The sequence below is a fragment of the Zea mays genome, chromosome 10 (genome assembly GCF_902167145.1).
Source record: "Zea mays cultivar B73 chromosome 10, Zm-B73-REFERENCE-NAM-5.0, whole genome shotgun sequence".
Lineage (NCBI taxonomy): Eukaryota > Viridiplantae > Streptophyta > Magnoliopsida > Poales > Poaceae > Zea > Zea mays.
Genome location: NC_050105.1, coordinates 76,658,921 through 76,671,593, shown reverse-complemented (window position 1 = coordinate 76,671,593; position 12,673 = coordinate 76,658,921).

The window sequence follows — 12,673 nt, the reverse complement described above, 5'->3', positions numbered from 1 at the left end:
CGACTCGATGATCGCCGAGACCTTCACCTCTCAAACCCTCCGATCTAAGCATGTAGTCATTTTAGCGCTCTCTCATGATCACTATAGGGTAACTGTGCCTTGTTGGCACGCATCTTGTTCACAATTGACTGGAACCTGGAGAACATAGAATCAATGGTCTCTCTAGCTAATTGTGTGAAGTTCTCGTACTCTCGCCGGTACGTCTCAAACTGCCTGGTCTTCACATGATCATTGCCCTCATGAAATCTTTCTAGAGTAGACCAGATCTGATGAGCCATAGTTAGATGTCCAACTCGCTCAAATTTGCATCGAGGCAAATTTCCCGAACCCAGTAACTGATGCTCTGAAGATACGCAGACATGTGAATCTTTCAGTATGGGTAATTGGTCCCATGAAAGAACAGAGGTTTGCCAACACCTCGTTCCATGTCGGCTACATTGATTTCGAACCAATTAGGGAAGGAAAAATCCTTAACCGGCTTTGATACCAATTGTAGGACAGATAAGGCGACTAGAAGTGGGGGGGGGGGGGCTGAATGAGAGCCAATCAGATTTTGCTTCCAAACACTAAAAATGAACACTTCACTTCAATTGAGATGAAGCAAGTGCTCAAACCATGAACACATCAGCAAACGAGTGATCTTATGATTAAAAAATGTTCCTAATAGTCACAAGAAACCAGCAAAACAAACAGATTGCAAATCAGACACCAAAAAGTCCAAAACGGCCCAATACAGTATCGTCAACAAACGCTGTTTTCAGCAGTATGAAATTCTCTTCTTGATTTCAAAACTAAACCAAACGAACTCCAATAGAGATGAAATTTTACACACACCTGAGCAAATATGTTTCCAAGATCTCCCCAAATTTTGAGCTCAATCGGACTTGTGAATCACCCATAGATTTAGAAATACAGCCATAAATCAGGGTTTTGTTAGGGTTTTCTAGAACGAGTTCAAACTGAGTTTTTTTTCTTAAATCGTGACCAAAATCTGCAACAACTAGGTGTATGCAGTGGTCCGAAGTGTGAAACTCACCACAAGTCAATCCCCAAACCAAATCCTCTCAAAGGAATCAAGGGTTTTTCACCAACAACACAAGATCGAGGATAAGGAGAAACCAATAATATAAAACTTCAGAAATTCCAGCAAGGGTACAAACTGAGATTTGAAGCCAAATAGCCCTGTGGGCCGGACCGGTGACCCTTCCTTTGATTAAACTTGAAAATCAAGAACACAGTCGAAGTACAAAATCGCTGTGGAACCCTCGGCTCAACTGATGTCTACCTAGAGAGAAAACTAGGAGCTCTATAATGAGTGCTCTAAATAAATGGCAGCCAAGATATGCTGAACTAATCAGCCCTCCTATACATTTATAGAGGGTTATTCTCACTTCCTAAACTACTACTATTTACATAGAGCCTATCCACTCCACTGGGGGCGAAATGGAGCAACTTCTAGGTTTTCGATCCGACGGCCACATCCTTCACACGGAGTTGCTTCGCCTTGATGCACCCTTCGCGGTCACACCGTGTGCCACCACCGGTTACCTCCAGAATATAAACGTTTTAGGACAAAAATAAAAATCTTAGCGAGTGTCAAAAAGGCACTCGTCAAACTATCTCTTTGACGAGTGCCACGGTAAAACACTCAACAAAATTACGGTAGCTCACGGTCAGCAAAAGCATTTTTACCAGGTGTCTATCTCTGCCGAGAGGACGACACTCAGAATACTGCCTCCTTACCGATAGCCTTTTCCTTTATTTTGCTCTCGGCAAGATTATATGCACTCGGCAAAGATCGCGTATTTGATAGTGCACTTGTCCTCGACGTCTGTGACGCCGTTCCTGAGTTGCCTGTAGGGGAGGGAGTCCTACTGGAGGTCGTCGTCAGATAGCAGATCCTGGTAGACCAACATGGTGCCACTGGGCCGGTTCTCGTAACCTTAGCTCCGTCGCTTGTGTGGACGAAGGCGGCACAACGAGCGAGGATGATACTATCTATTACATAAAACACAAATGCCCACATCACATCAAACACCTCTGCCAACTCACATGGATGTGCAACTCCGATGGACGTGGTTCGAGTTCACTCTAATAACCCACACGATACATGCCATATGCAAACACACGTGCTCGCTCCTAGAGGCCAAATCTGCTCACATATAGGTAGACTACACGTAGACATTATTAAGCGCCATGTCTGAAGAAAAAATTATAGCCACGGCTATGAATGTTTGGTCATGCGTGTCCACCGATTTGTATTTCTCCAACTCTCACTTTTAGAGCCTCATGAAAGCCAACAAAGATGAGTGCAAAGAAAATAACTATTCACAGCTGGGCCAGAAGTTGTTGCTTTCAGCAGGAGGGCTGCCAAATTTATAGCCACGCTTCACGCTTGCTGCGAAACTGAAGATGCATGCGGCATGCTCATTATTGCCCAATCATGGAGGAGCAGGCACGCCGGCCAGCCGCAGGAGGTTTCTGTTACACCTGACCTTCATGCCAATTGTCTCCCTCTTGTCTTTTTTGGCGTGCTGAACGACAGATGCACCTCTCACTTTCAATTTCAGAGGACAACCCTAGTACCCTAGCCGTGCTTGTACCGGTAAAATCCTTTTTTCGTGAGGGAACAACCGAAAAACACAAAAGTCGATGTTTGTGAAATTCCTTTCTTCCAAATAGTTCCATGCTTATGCTCTTTCAGGAATCCTTCTCATCCAAAATTAATCAGGAAATACGTGACCATATGTCAGCAATTAGGGCTGGAAACGAGTCTAACTTAGCTCGGCTCGGTCAAGTAACTAGCCGAGTTCGGCTTGGCTCGCTCCTTGGCGAGTCTAAAAAGTTGGCTTGACTTGGCTCACTGCCATCGCGCTGAGCCAATAAGTCTAGCCATAAGCGTGAAATCGTTCTCCAAAATATAATATAAAATCTAAAAAATAATTATTAAAGTAACCTATTTTAGATTAGTAAAGTAAAAATATTACTAACATAATATAATATAGAAAATAGGTTAATTTTGTACAGTAATCTAAAAAACATAGACTAATCATCTATTTACCTATAATATATGCTAATTAGGATTTTATGTAACAAATTATTGTTGGATCAAGCCACGATACAATTCACGAGTTGAGCTGGCTCGTTTTTTTCTCGAGCCAGAAAAACTGGCTTAGCTCAGACTCGTTCTAAGCACCAAGCCGCTCCGAGTTGAGCCGAGCCATCACGAGCCCGATCCGGCTCGTTGAGCTCGAGCTTTTTTCCAGCCCTATCAGCAATAGCAAAGTTGAAATCTTAACCGGAAAAAGCAATGGTGACTGGATTACCCACGTGGCAACTGAAGGGTGAAAGGGAAATATATTCTAGGGGAAAATCAAATGATTACTGCATTTCTTTAATTCTATGCTTTTTTGTGCAGATGGGTTAGAGCTAGTGATTCATGGATGCATCGCGCATGAGAACATTAAACAACTATGAATCTTTGATCATTATCCCGCCACGCAATGCCACGGCCTCGCGGCGGCATGCGCGTGTGAAGTGTTAACCCTTTTCTTAACTATTTAAGGTAGACAATCAAGGTTCAACCATATAAACTGTGTTATTATCCCATCAACTTTCTAGATGGTACTAAATCATAACACATATTTTATTTAATATGAGTTTTAGAATTATTAAATATTTATATGGATCACGTCCATAAAATTACTAACACTACTTACCCTAGAGATTAACTACATGAGTGAAGGTGAGAAATTGAAGAAAGAACGAGCTGATTCAGTAGCCACGTTTGCTGCCTTGAATTGAATCTATGAGTTTGTATTGCTCCAACTCTCGGTGGTCTGCCTCAACTAGCCAAGACAGTGAGCACTGAGCAGGGTCAGGGGCGAAGGTACATGCACTAGAGAGGGTGCATATGCACTCATGAAAATTTGCAAAATCAGTGATTTAGACTGGATTTTCATCTTACATGCGCCACCTATAAATCATTACTATATATCCCAAAACATTTACACCATTCTGTGATTCACTCTAGCTTCGCCACTGATGAGGGTAAAGTAAGTGAAACTGCAACTGTGCAATTGTGGAGTTGTTACTTTAAGCTACAAGCATTCATTACAACTGCCTACATCACCGATAGCACGATGTGTAAATACTGACTCAAATGCCTTTAGTTGACCAGAAGTCCCCCCAAACATGTTGTCATGTCATAATGAAATGGGGAGCTGTTTTGTCTCCCCCCTCAACATTTCACCAAGGTCATGGGCAGAATCAGCAGGAAATTTGGTTGTATAATAGCATGCCATCTGCAATAACTTTTAAATAAATTTGGTAGTATTTGAAATTAATTTTTTACTGCTGTTGATATTCATATATCAAGCAATTTCGACAAATTTGATTAAAGTATAACAAAAAAATTGATCAACTAAAACCAACAATAATTCTCTAGCTGTCACAATAATATTGTATGTGAACGCTAACTACTGTAATTGATCCTTATCCATTGTATGGATGCAGTGGCGAAGGACAAAAGAAATATAAGGTATGGTATTATAACTAGTAGCTACTAGAAAAAGGAAACAAAATTGAGCAAATGATGCAAGAATCGAACATTGTAGTAGCAGGTAGAAAAAAGGGGAAATGACGCATCGAACCCAAGACGTGCTAATTGAAACACCACAACCACTACAATAGATATAATTTTATTCTAACAGTAGAAGATATATTGTAGAAAACCCTAATACTCTAACACTCGAGTGGGGTTGGGTATTGTATTAATAGCTAGACTCGGTAGTTGGTTTAGACACATTACATTAAGGGCAAGAGGGTAAATACACAGGAGACAATCAAAACACTAACGAATACTCTAACATATAAGACTATCAAAAGTTTAGGTATGATAGCTGCCATACTTGGCCATACTGTGTCCTCTCATCCTCTGCCACTGTATGGATATGATGTGGTTTGGTTTCCTCTAATAATCCACATGCTATATGTAAAGACACATGCCCGCTTTTACAGCCAATGTGATCTGCTCATAAATCATTACTTTGTACATATGCACTCACGAAAATTTGCAAAATCAGCGATTTAGACTGGATTTTCATAATACATGCACCACCTATAAATCATTACTTTGTATCTCCAAAGCATTTGCACCCTTCTGTGATTCACAATAGCTTCGCCACTAAGAAGGGTAAAGTAAGTGAAGCTGCAACTGTGCAATTGTGGAGTTGTTACTTTAAGCTACAAGCATTCATTACAAATGCCTACATCTCTTATAGCACAAGGTGTAAATACTGACTCAAATGCCTTTCGTTGACCAGAAGTCCCCCGAAACATGTTGTCATGTCATAATGAAATGGGGAGTTGTTTTGTTTCCCCCCTCAACATTTCACCAAGGTCATGGGCAGAATCAGCAGGCAATTTGGTTGTATAATAAGTAGGCCATCTGCAATAATTTTTAAATAAATTTGGTAGTATTTGAAACTAATTTTTTTACTGTTGTTGATATTCATATATCAAGCAATTTCGACAAATTTGTTTAAAGTATAACAAGAAAATTGATGAATTGAAACCAACCATAATTCTCTAGTTGTCACAATAATATAATATGTAAACGCTAACTACGACACTTGATCCTTATCCATTGTATGGTTGCAGTGGCGAAGGACAAAAGAAATATAAGATATGATAATATAACTAATAGCTACTAGAAAAAAGAAACAAAATTGAGGAAATGGTGCATGCTGGAATCGAACATTGTAGTAGCTGGTAGAAAAATGGGGAAATAACGCACACTATAGGAATCGTACTCAAGACATGCTAATTGAAACACCACAATCACTGCAATAGACATGGTTTTATTCTAACATAGAAGATATAATGTGGGAAACCCTAACCCTTGAGTGGGGTTGGGCGGCGTTGTATTGATACACTCGATAGTTGGGCCAGGCCCATTACAATAAGTGCGAGAGGGTAAATACACAGGAGACAATCAAAACCCTAACGAGTACTCTAACATATAAGACTATCAAAAGTTTAGATATGACAACTACCAAAGCCGCAATACTTAGCCCTACTGTGTCTTTCGCCACTGTATGGATGTGATGTGGTTTCGGTTTCCTCTAATAATCCACATGCTATATGTAAAGACACATGCCGGCTTTTACAGCCAATGTGATCTGCTCATATTCGTAGACAGCTTATAGTGCGCATAGGCATCAAGCACCATGTCTGAAGGTGTAGGCAGAAAAAACGAGCCGATTCACTTCAAGGACCACAAGTCTTTGATCATGATTCTGCACCAGTTTGTATTTCTCTCGGAGCCCTCGTGAAAACCAACAAATATGAGTGCAAAGGAAATAACTATCCACAGCTGGGAGAGAAGCTGTTGCTTTCAGCAGGAGGGCAGCCAAATTTATAGCCACTCTTGATGCTTGTTGCGGTCTTGCGGAACTGAAGATGCATGCTGCTCATTGCACAATCATGGAGCAGGGAGGCAGGCCGGCCGGCCGGCAGCAGGAGATTTCTGTTACACCTGACCTTCATGCCAATTGTTCCCCTCTTGTCTTTTTTTGGCGTGCTGAACAGATGCACCTCTCGCTTTCAATTTCAGAGAGGACGACCCTAATACCGGTAAAATACAATGGTCTACACCTTTTTCTTTCCGTGGGCAGCAACTGAAGTATTGCAGGATTGCACGATAGTACAACATAAACCTTAAATTCAAGACTTTATTCCATACGTAAATCGAAAATGGCAGTTCCATGCTTATGCTCCTTCGGGAGTCCTTCCCATCCCAAAGTTAGGAAATACGGGACCATGTCAGCAATAGCGAAGTTGAAATCTTAACTGGAAAAGCAGCGGTGACTGGATTACACACGTGGTAACTGAAGGGTGAAAGGAAAAAAAACTATTCTAGGGGAAAATCAAATGATTAGTGCATTTCTTAAATTCTATGTTTTTTTCGAACAGATGGGTTAGAGCAGATGGTTCACGGATGCATCGGGCATGCGAACATTAAGGAGTATTTGGTTTAAAAAAACAATCCATTCTAAAGAAGATGATGCATCATAAGTCCATTCTATAAATTTATTGGAATAAACACATTTCTCATATTATTACTAATTATTAGCCTATGAGTCATGAAATGGTGATGAATCAACTCATTTCATTCCACAAATCAAACAAGAAAATGAGGAGTGAGAAAATGAACTACCTATTTCTCAAACCAAACACGTTGTAAATAACTATGAATCTTTGATTAGCTTGAGACCCGCCCAAAAAATTGTTGTAGCGCATCATGTACAAGCCCGAACCCTTTGCATGGTACTGCAAGCAAAAAAAACACAGCCGAAGATACAACTCAAGACACCTATTTTATATGCCCCGAGCATATTCAACCCATTTAATATGGGGTCTCATGAGGAGTCTTTATAGGACTAACTAAAAAAAGTACAAGAGATAGACTTTTCGGTAAGAGCTCGTCTCTATATGACTCTCTAAACATATTATCTCTTAACTATATTTATGATCTAGGGGCTCATAGTTGTATGCAGTCTCTTAGCTATCCCATATACATAAAAAACCGATCCAAGAGCTCAGGATTGTACATGCACTTAGATCGCTAGCCCATCAACCCGTGCTACATAATGGCCTAAATTTCTGTGTTGTATGAGTACTAGGGGCCTTGAAAGTCACGTAGAGGGGGTGAATAGGCGAAACCTAAAATTTAACACTCAAAACAAAACTTTGATTCCCGATTAAGCGTTAGCACGGGAAGTAATATGATCAGAGTGGAGAGAGCTTTAGAATAGAAGAGGGAGAACATAAATCACAAATAAAGACACATAAAAGACACAAGTGATTTGGTTTACTGAGGTTCGGTTCCAAAGAACCTACGCTCTAGTTGAGGTGTCCCAAAGGATGGGGTCTCTTTCAACCCTCTCGAGTGATCCCAAAGATCAAACTTGAGGCCTCTTTTCTCAAATTATCAAGAGACCTAAATCTCCCGCAAGGTACTCCACAATGTTGGAGACTCTTGCTAGCCTTTACAATCTCAATGGGAGTCAAAACTCCATGCTCAAGAGCACAACACACACTCCTCTAGAATACTCTTACGTAGGGCACTATCTCAATTTACTAATCTCTCTAGTGAGGCACTTGTATGGCTTTGATCTCTTAGAGGTGTTGCTTTCAATGTTGGAGTGAATGCTCTAGCTCTTGTATTTAATGAGACTGAAAGGATTGCTTGGATGCAATGCGAGGCTGGTTGGGGTGTATTTATAGCCCTCAACCAAAGATATAGTTGTTATGCCCTTTCTTCTGTTTCTACGCACTCGCGAATGCTCCATGGCCTATGTCCAGACAGTTCGTGCCTCTCACAATGGTAGGATCTGATAGCTCAGTTGATATAATTGACAGATCAATGACTATCTTTCCTTGGTGATGTCATGCGAACGGTCCGTCCTTGATCCCGGATGGTCTGGGCCTAGCGCTAAAAGTTATTTCTTCAACTTATCACCTTCGGGTTGAATAAATATTGAATAGGGAGACGATCTGCAAATTATAGTTGGATGGTCCGTACTTGGTGACGGGCGGTGCTTGACTTGGATCCGGACAGTCCATAAATGTGTGAATCAACACAGTTCCTGTCCAGTATCTAAAAAGTGTACCGCAGACGGTCTACCCTTGGTGTCGGATGGTCTGCGACCCTATCATTTTTTAGACTTTGAGTTTTGTCAATCTTTCAACCATCTTTTGTTATCTTATGGACATGTGATCATATGCTTAGCAAACTAGTTAGTTAATCTGGTTGTGATGGTCATCACTCATCAAGCACCAAAACAATTATAGAAATGGATTTAAGGCCCATTTCCATTTTAGGCCTATTTGGTTCGCTACATAACTTGCCACACTCTACCTAACTTTTTTTTGTCTAAAATTAGTTCTTCAATTCGAGCGACTAACCTTAGGAAAAGTGTGGCATGGTTAGACGCGAACCAAACAAGTCCAGAACTTTTGGATAAATTTAGTAATACAACTAACCAAAATTCATTATTTTTAGTCTCTCACTTCATTTTTAATAAAATACTCATTTAGATGCTACATAAGCTCTACATTATTAAGCTCTACATTTGTCACAACTAATAAATTCATTATTAGTTGTGACAAATTACTGTTTACTTTATGTATTTTTCATGTTTTACATTCCACGCCTCTATGATTTTAATTTGTATTTAGCTGAAACCTTAGCTCTTATTGCATCATTGTGACATCATGGTCTAACCAATAGGCCCAAGTGCACAAACGATATTCACCCTATGACGAGGACATGATACCTACAGATAGAACTATTGATTATATAATGAGTTTGTTTCTACATTTGCATAATGATAAAACTAAGAAACTACTTGCTATCTATTGTAGTTGTTTTAAATATGCTTAGGATTAATGATAATTATTAAAAACATATAGGTACTTAGAGGTTTTAGTGATTAATGATGATACAATATTATTATGACTTATGTGTATTTTATAGAGACAAAATAAGTTACCTTGTGAGAGTTGTGAGTGCCCACTTGAGGATTGAGCTGAATCCTTAGGCTGATAATGCTGCCCCTTAGGCTATTTATCTTCGTGTTGCCTTGAGCTCTGAATGCTTCGAACATGCCTTCGATTAAACATGCCGCCAAAACTTCTGGACATTTCTGAATATTGTTGTGCTTCCATTCGACACCGTCGAAAATCAGTATCTTCCCTAATGTTCTTGTCCATCTTCTGAAGCAACTTCTCTAAGGACTAAGAGGGCTTCCTTATGAAATACTGAGCTGTCGGACCTAGACGAAGCCCCTTAACCATTGCTTCAACAACAATGTTATCAAGTCTGCTTAGTGCCTAGCTAAGCCCGAAGACGAAGGAACCTTTGGACATGTGCCTGAAGGTAGTCATTTAGAACATGAGTGTATTGGAACAAAGCTTGAGCAATTACTGTTTTGGTTTGGAAACCCGAAAGAATAACAGATCCTTGAGTTTTTGTCATGGTGGAATGGATCCTAGTCGAAGGGAAGAGTACCATTTTATACCACATTTTTTACTGCCATAACAAAATACTTGGCCATATCTATTGTGTTGCCTCCGTACGAATATATGGTTGCTTCATAGCTCATTAAAAATTGCTTCGGATCTGACAGACCATCTTACATTGGGAGTTGTGGTGGCATGTATACGGTTGGCCATGGTGCAGCTTGAAGATCTACTGTCAGGAGAGATGCCTTATCAAAGATAAAGGCATCATAGTTGTAACCTTCAGGATGAAGGTCCCTTACATCATATTTGTTTAATGCTAAAAAGAGCAGTGCGGATGGTCCGGCCCCGAGGCCGGACGGTCCGCGGTCTGGACAGTCCGCGGTGGTGGCGCGGACGATCCGCGCGTGCGCAGAGTCAGTTAGGGTTCCTAGTTTCTCGCGGGATTTGTTACCTAAAACCGCGGGATTAACTCGGAAATCAGTTTGAAACAGATCTAGACCTCCCCCTTTATATAGATGAAGGGCTACGACCGATTGAACCCCCATCAATCGAATCAATACAACTTCTATTTCGCATTTATTTCTAGTACAATTAGGAGTAGTTCTAGTCTAGTTCTAGTTTAGCCTCTCGATCCCCAAATTCTTCGCCTCTCTTCGACTCTACGTCAATTAGAGGAGTCTAGGTCGACCGACCCGAGCCTAGACAACTCCTAGGATCTCTCCTCCCCCACGGGGTCCCTCCCGGGAGCGAGATCCAGGCGCCGCCGGCGATCTTCCGCCGCCCCTGCGTACGCGCGGACCGTCCAGCCCTAGGGCGCGGACCGTCCGGCCGTCAGGCAGGAGCCCTAGCCTTGCACCAGGCCGCGGACCGTCCGGCCCCTGCGCGCGGACCGTCCGCCCCTGTGCAGAGAGCACCGCCGCGCCTCGCACCAGGCCGCGGACCGTCCGGCCCCTGCGCGCGGACCGTCCACCCCTGTGTAGAGAGCACCGCCGCACCTCGCACCAGGCCGCGGACCGTCCGGCCCTTGCGCGCGGACCGTCCGCCCCTGTGCAGAAGGCACCGCCACGGTTCTTGTTGAGTGTTTGGCGCTCCAAAAAGGCGTCAACATACTTTTTGGCGACTCCGCTACGGAAGGTGTTTTGATCTACTAAAAATCAGGCCCTCAAATGGCCGGTTCTAAAGATCACACCGATATCTCCCCGGACAATATCCTGAAGCCGGCTGTAGAAAGTCTGACGACCGATGAGCAACAGCAATACGAGGACTACATGCGTCAAGCGAAGGAGAAATTCTTATCACAATACACGGTGGATCGCCACCAGGAAGTTGTCAAACATGGAGAGACCGACGTCGCATCTCTTCTATCTTCGCTTCAAGTCCCCAACGTAAGTAAACCCGACGACATCCAATTTATTAAACAGTATGTAGATCATCAGCAGAATCAAATGAAACAACAGATTGGAGGGTTAGAAGAGTCAATTAGAAAATTAACGCATACGTTGGAGAAGTTTGTTGCTCCTAGTTTTACATCATATGAGACTAGTAACAGGATATCTATGTCTAATACATCGGCAACAAATGGGGATTTGCATACCCAACCATTATATGGTATGCCGATGAACTCATATCTAGGGCAAGGACCACTGCCGCCATCCCTGCTTGGCAGATCGGCGCCCCTGAATACGGTCGGACCATCCGAGCTTCTGCCCGGACCATTTGGCCCATACGCGGACCATCCGGCTTGCTCTGCCGGACAGTCCGGGGCCGCCCTAGGACCGCCGCCGTCCCTGTTTGGCAGATCGGCGACCCTGGACGCGGCCGGACCGTCCGAGCTGCTACCCGGACCGTCCGACCCTTACGCCGACCGTCCGACTCTCTATGCCGGACAGTCCGGGGCCGTACCAGGACTACCGCGTGGCGCCCCAATAATCGCGAACACGACCGGCCAGTTCGGATGTACCACCATACAAACCGGATACACATATGCGGAACCTGCTGTTGCACACCATGCACCAAATTATTACACTCCACAACAGCAGTATATTTCGCCCTCTACATATTTAAACCATAATGCACCATACAATCACAGACCGATCAACACTATCGATCGGTCACGGCAAGAAGGTCGGTATACTAATACCCGACCAAATGAGCCCCACAGCCCAGGATCCGGTGGTCTACCACCGGGTGCAATGGAAAAAATTAGGGAAGAGATGACTGAACTATTTCGAGATAAGTTCGGAGTTAATGTAGCCAGAGTAGGGCAATCGTACCAAAAGCCATATAATCACCGGTTTGACACTGTCCCATATCCATAAGGGGCAAGGATACCGGAATTTTCTAAGTTTTCTGGTGAGAATGGGAGAAGCACATACGAACACATAGGCCAGTTCCTAGCACACCTAGGCGAATTGGCTGATGAAGAAGTATTTCGTGTTCGGTTATTTTCTTTATCCCTTACTGGTACCGCTTTTGCATGGTACGCCGCCCTGCCTCCTAATTCCATTAATTCCTGGAATGAGTTAGAAAATAAATTTCATGAACATTTCTTTGCCGGGGAATATGAATTAGGATTAGCTGACTTAGCTTCAGTCCGACAAGGACGCGAAGAATCGGTTAATGATTATATCCGGAGGTTCCGGGA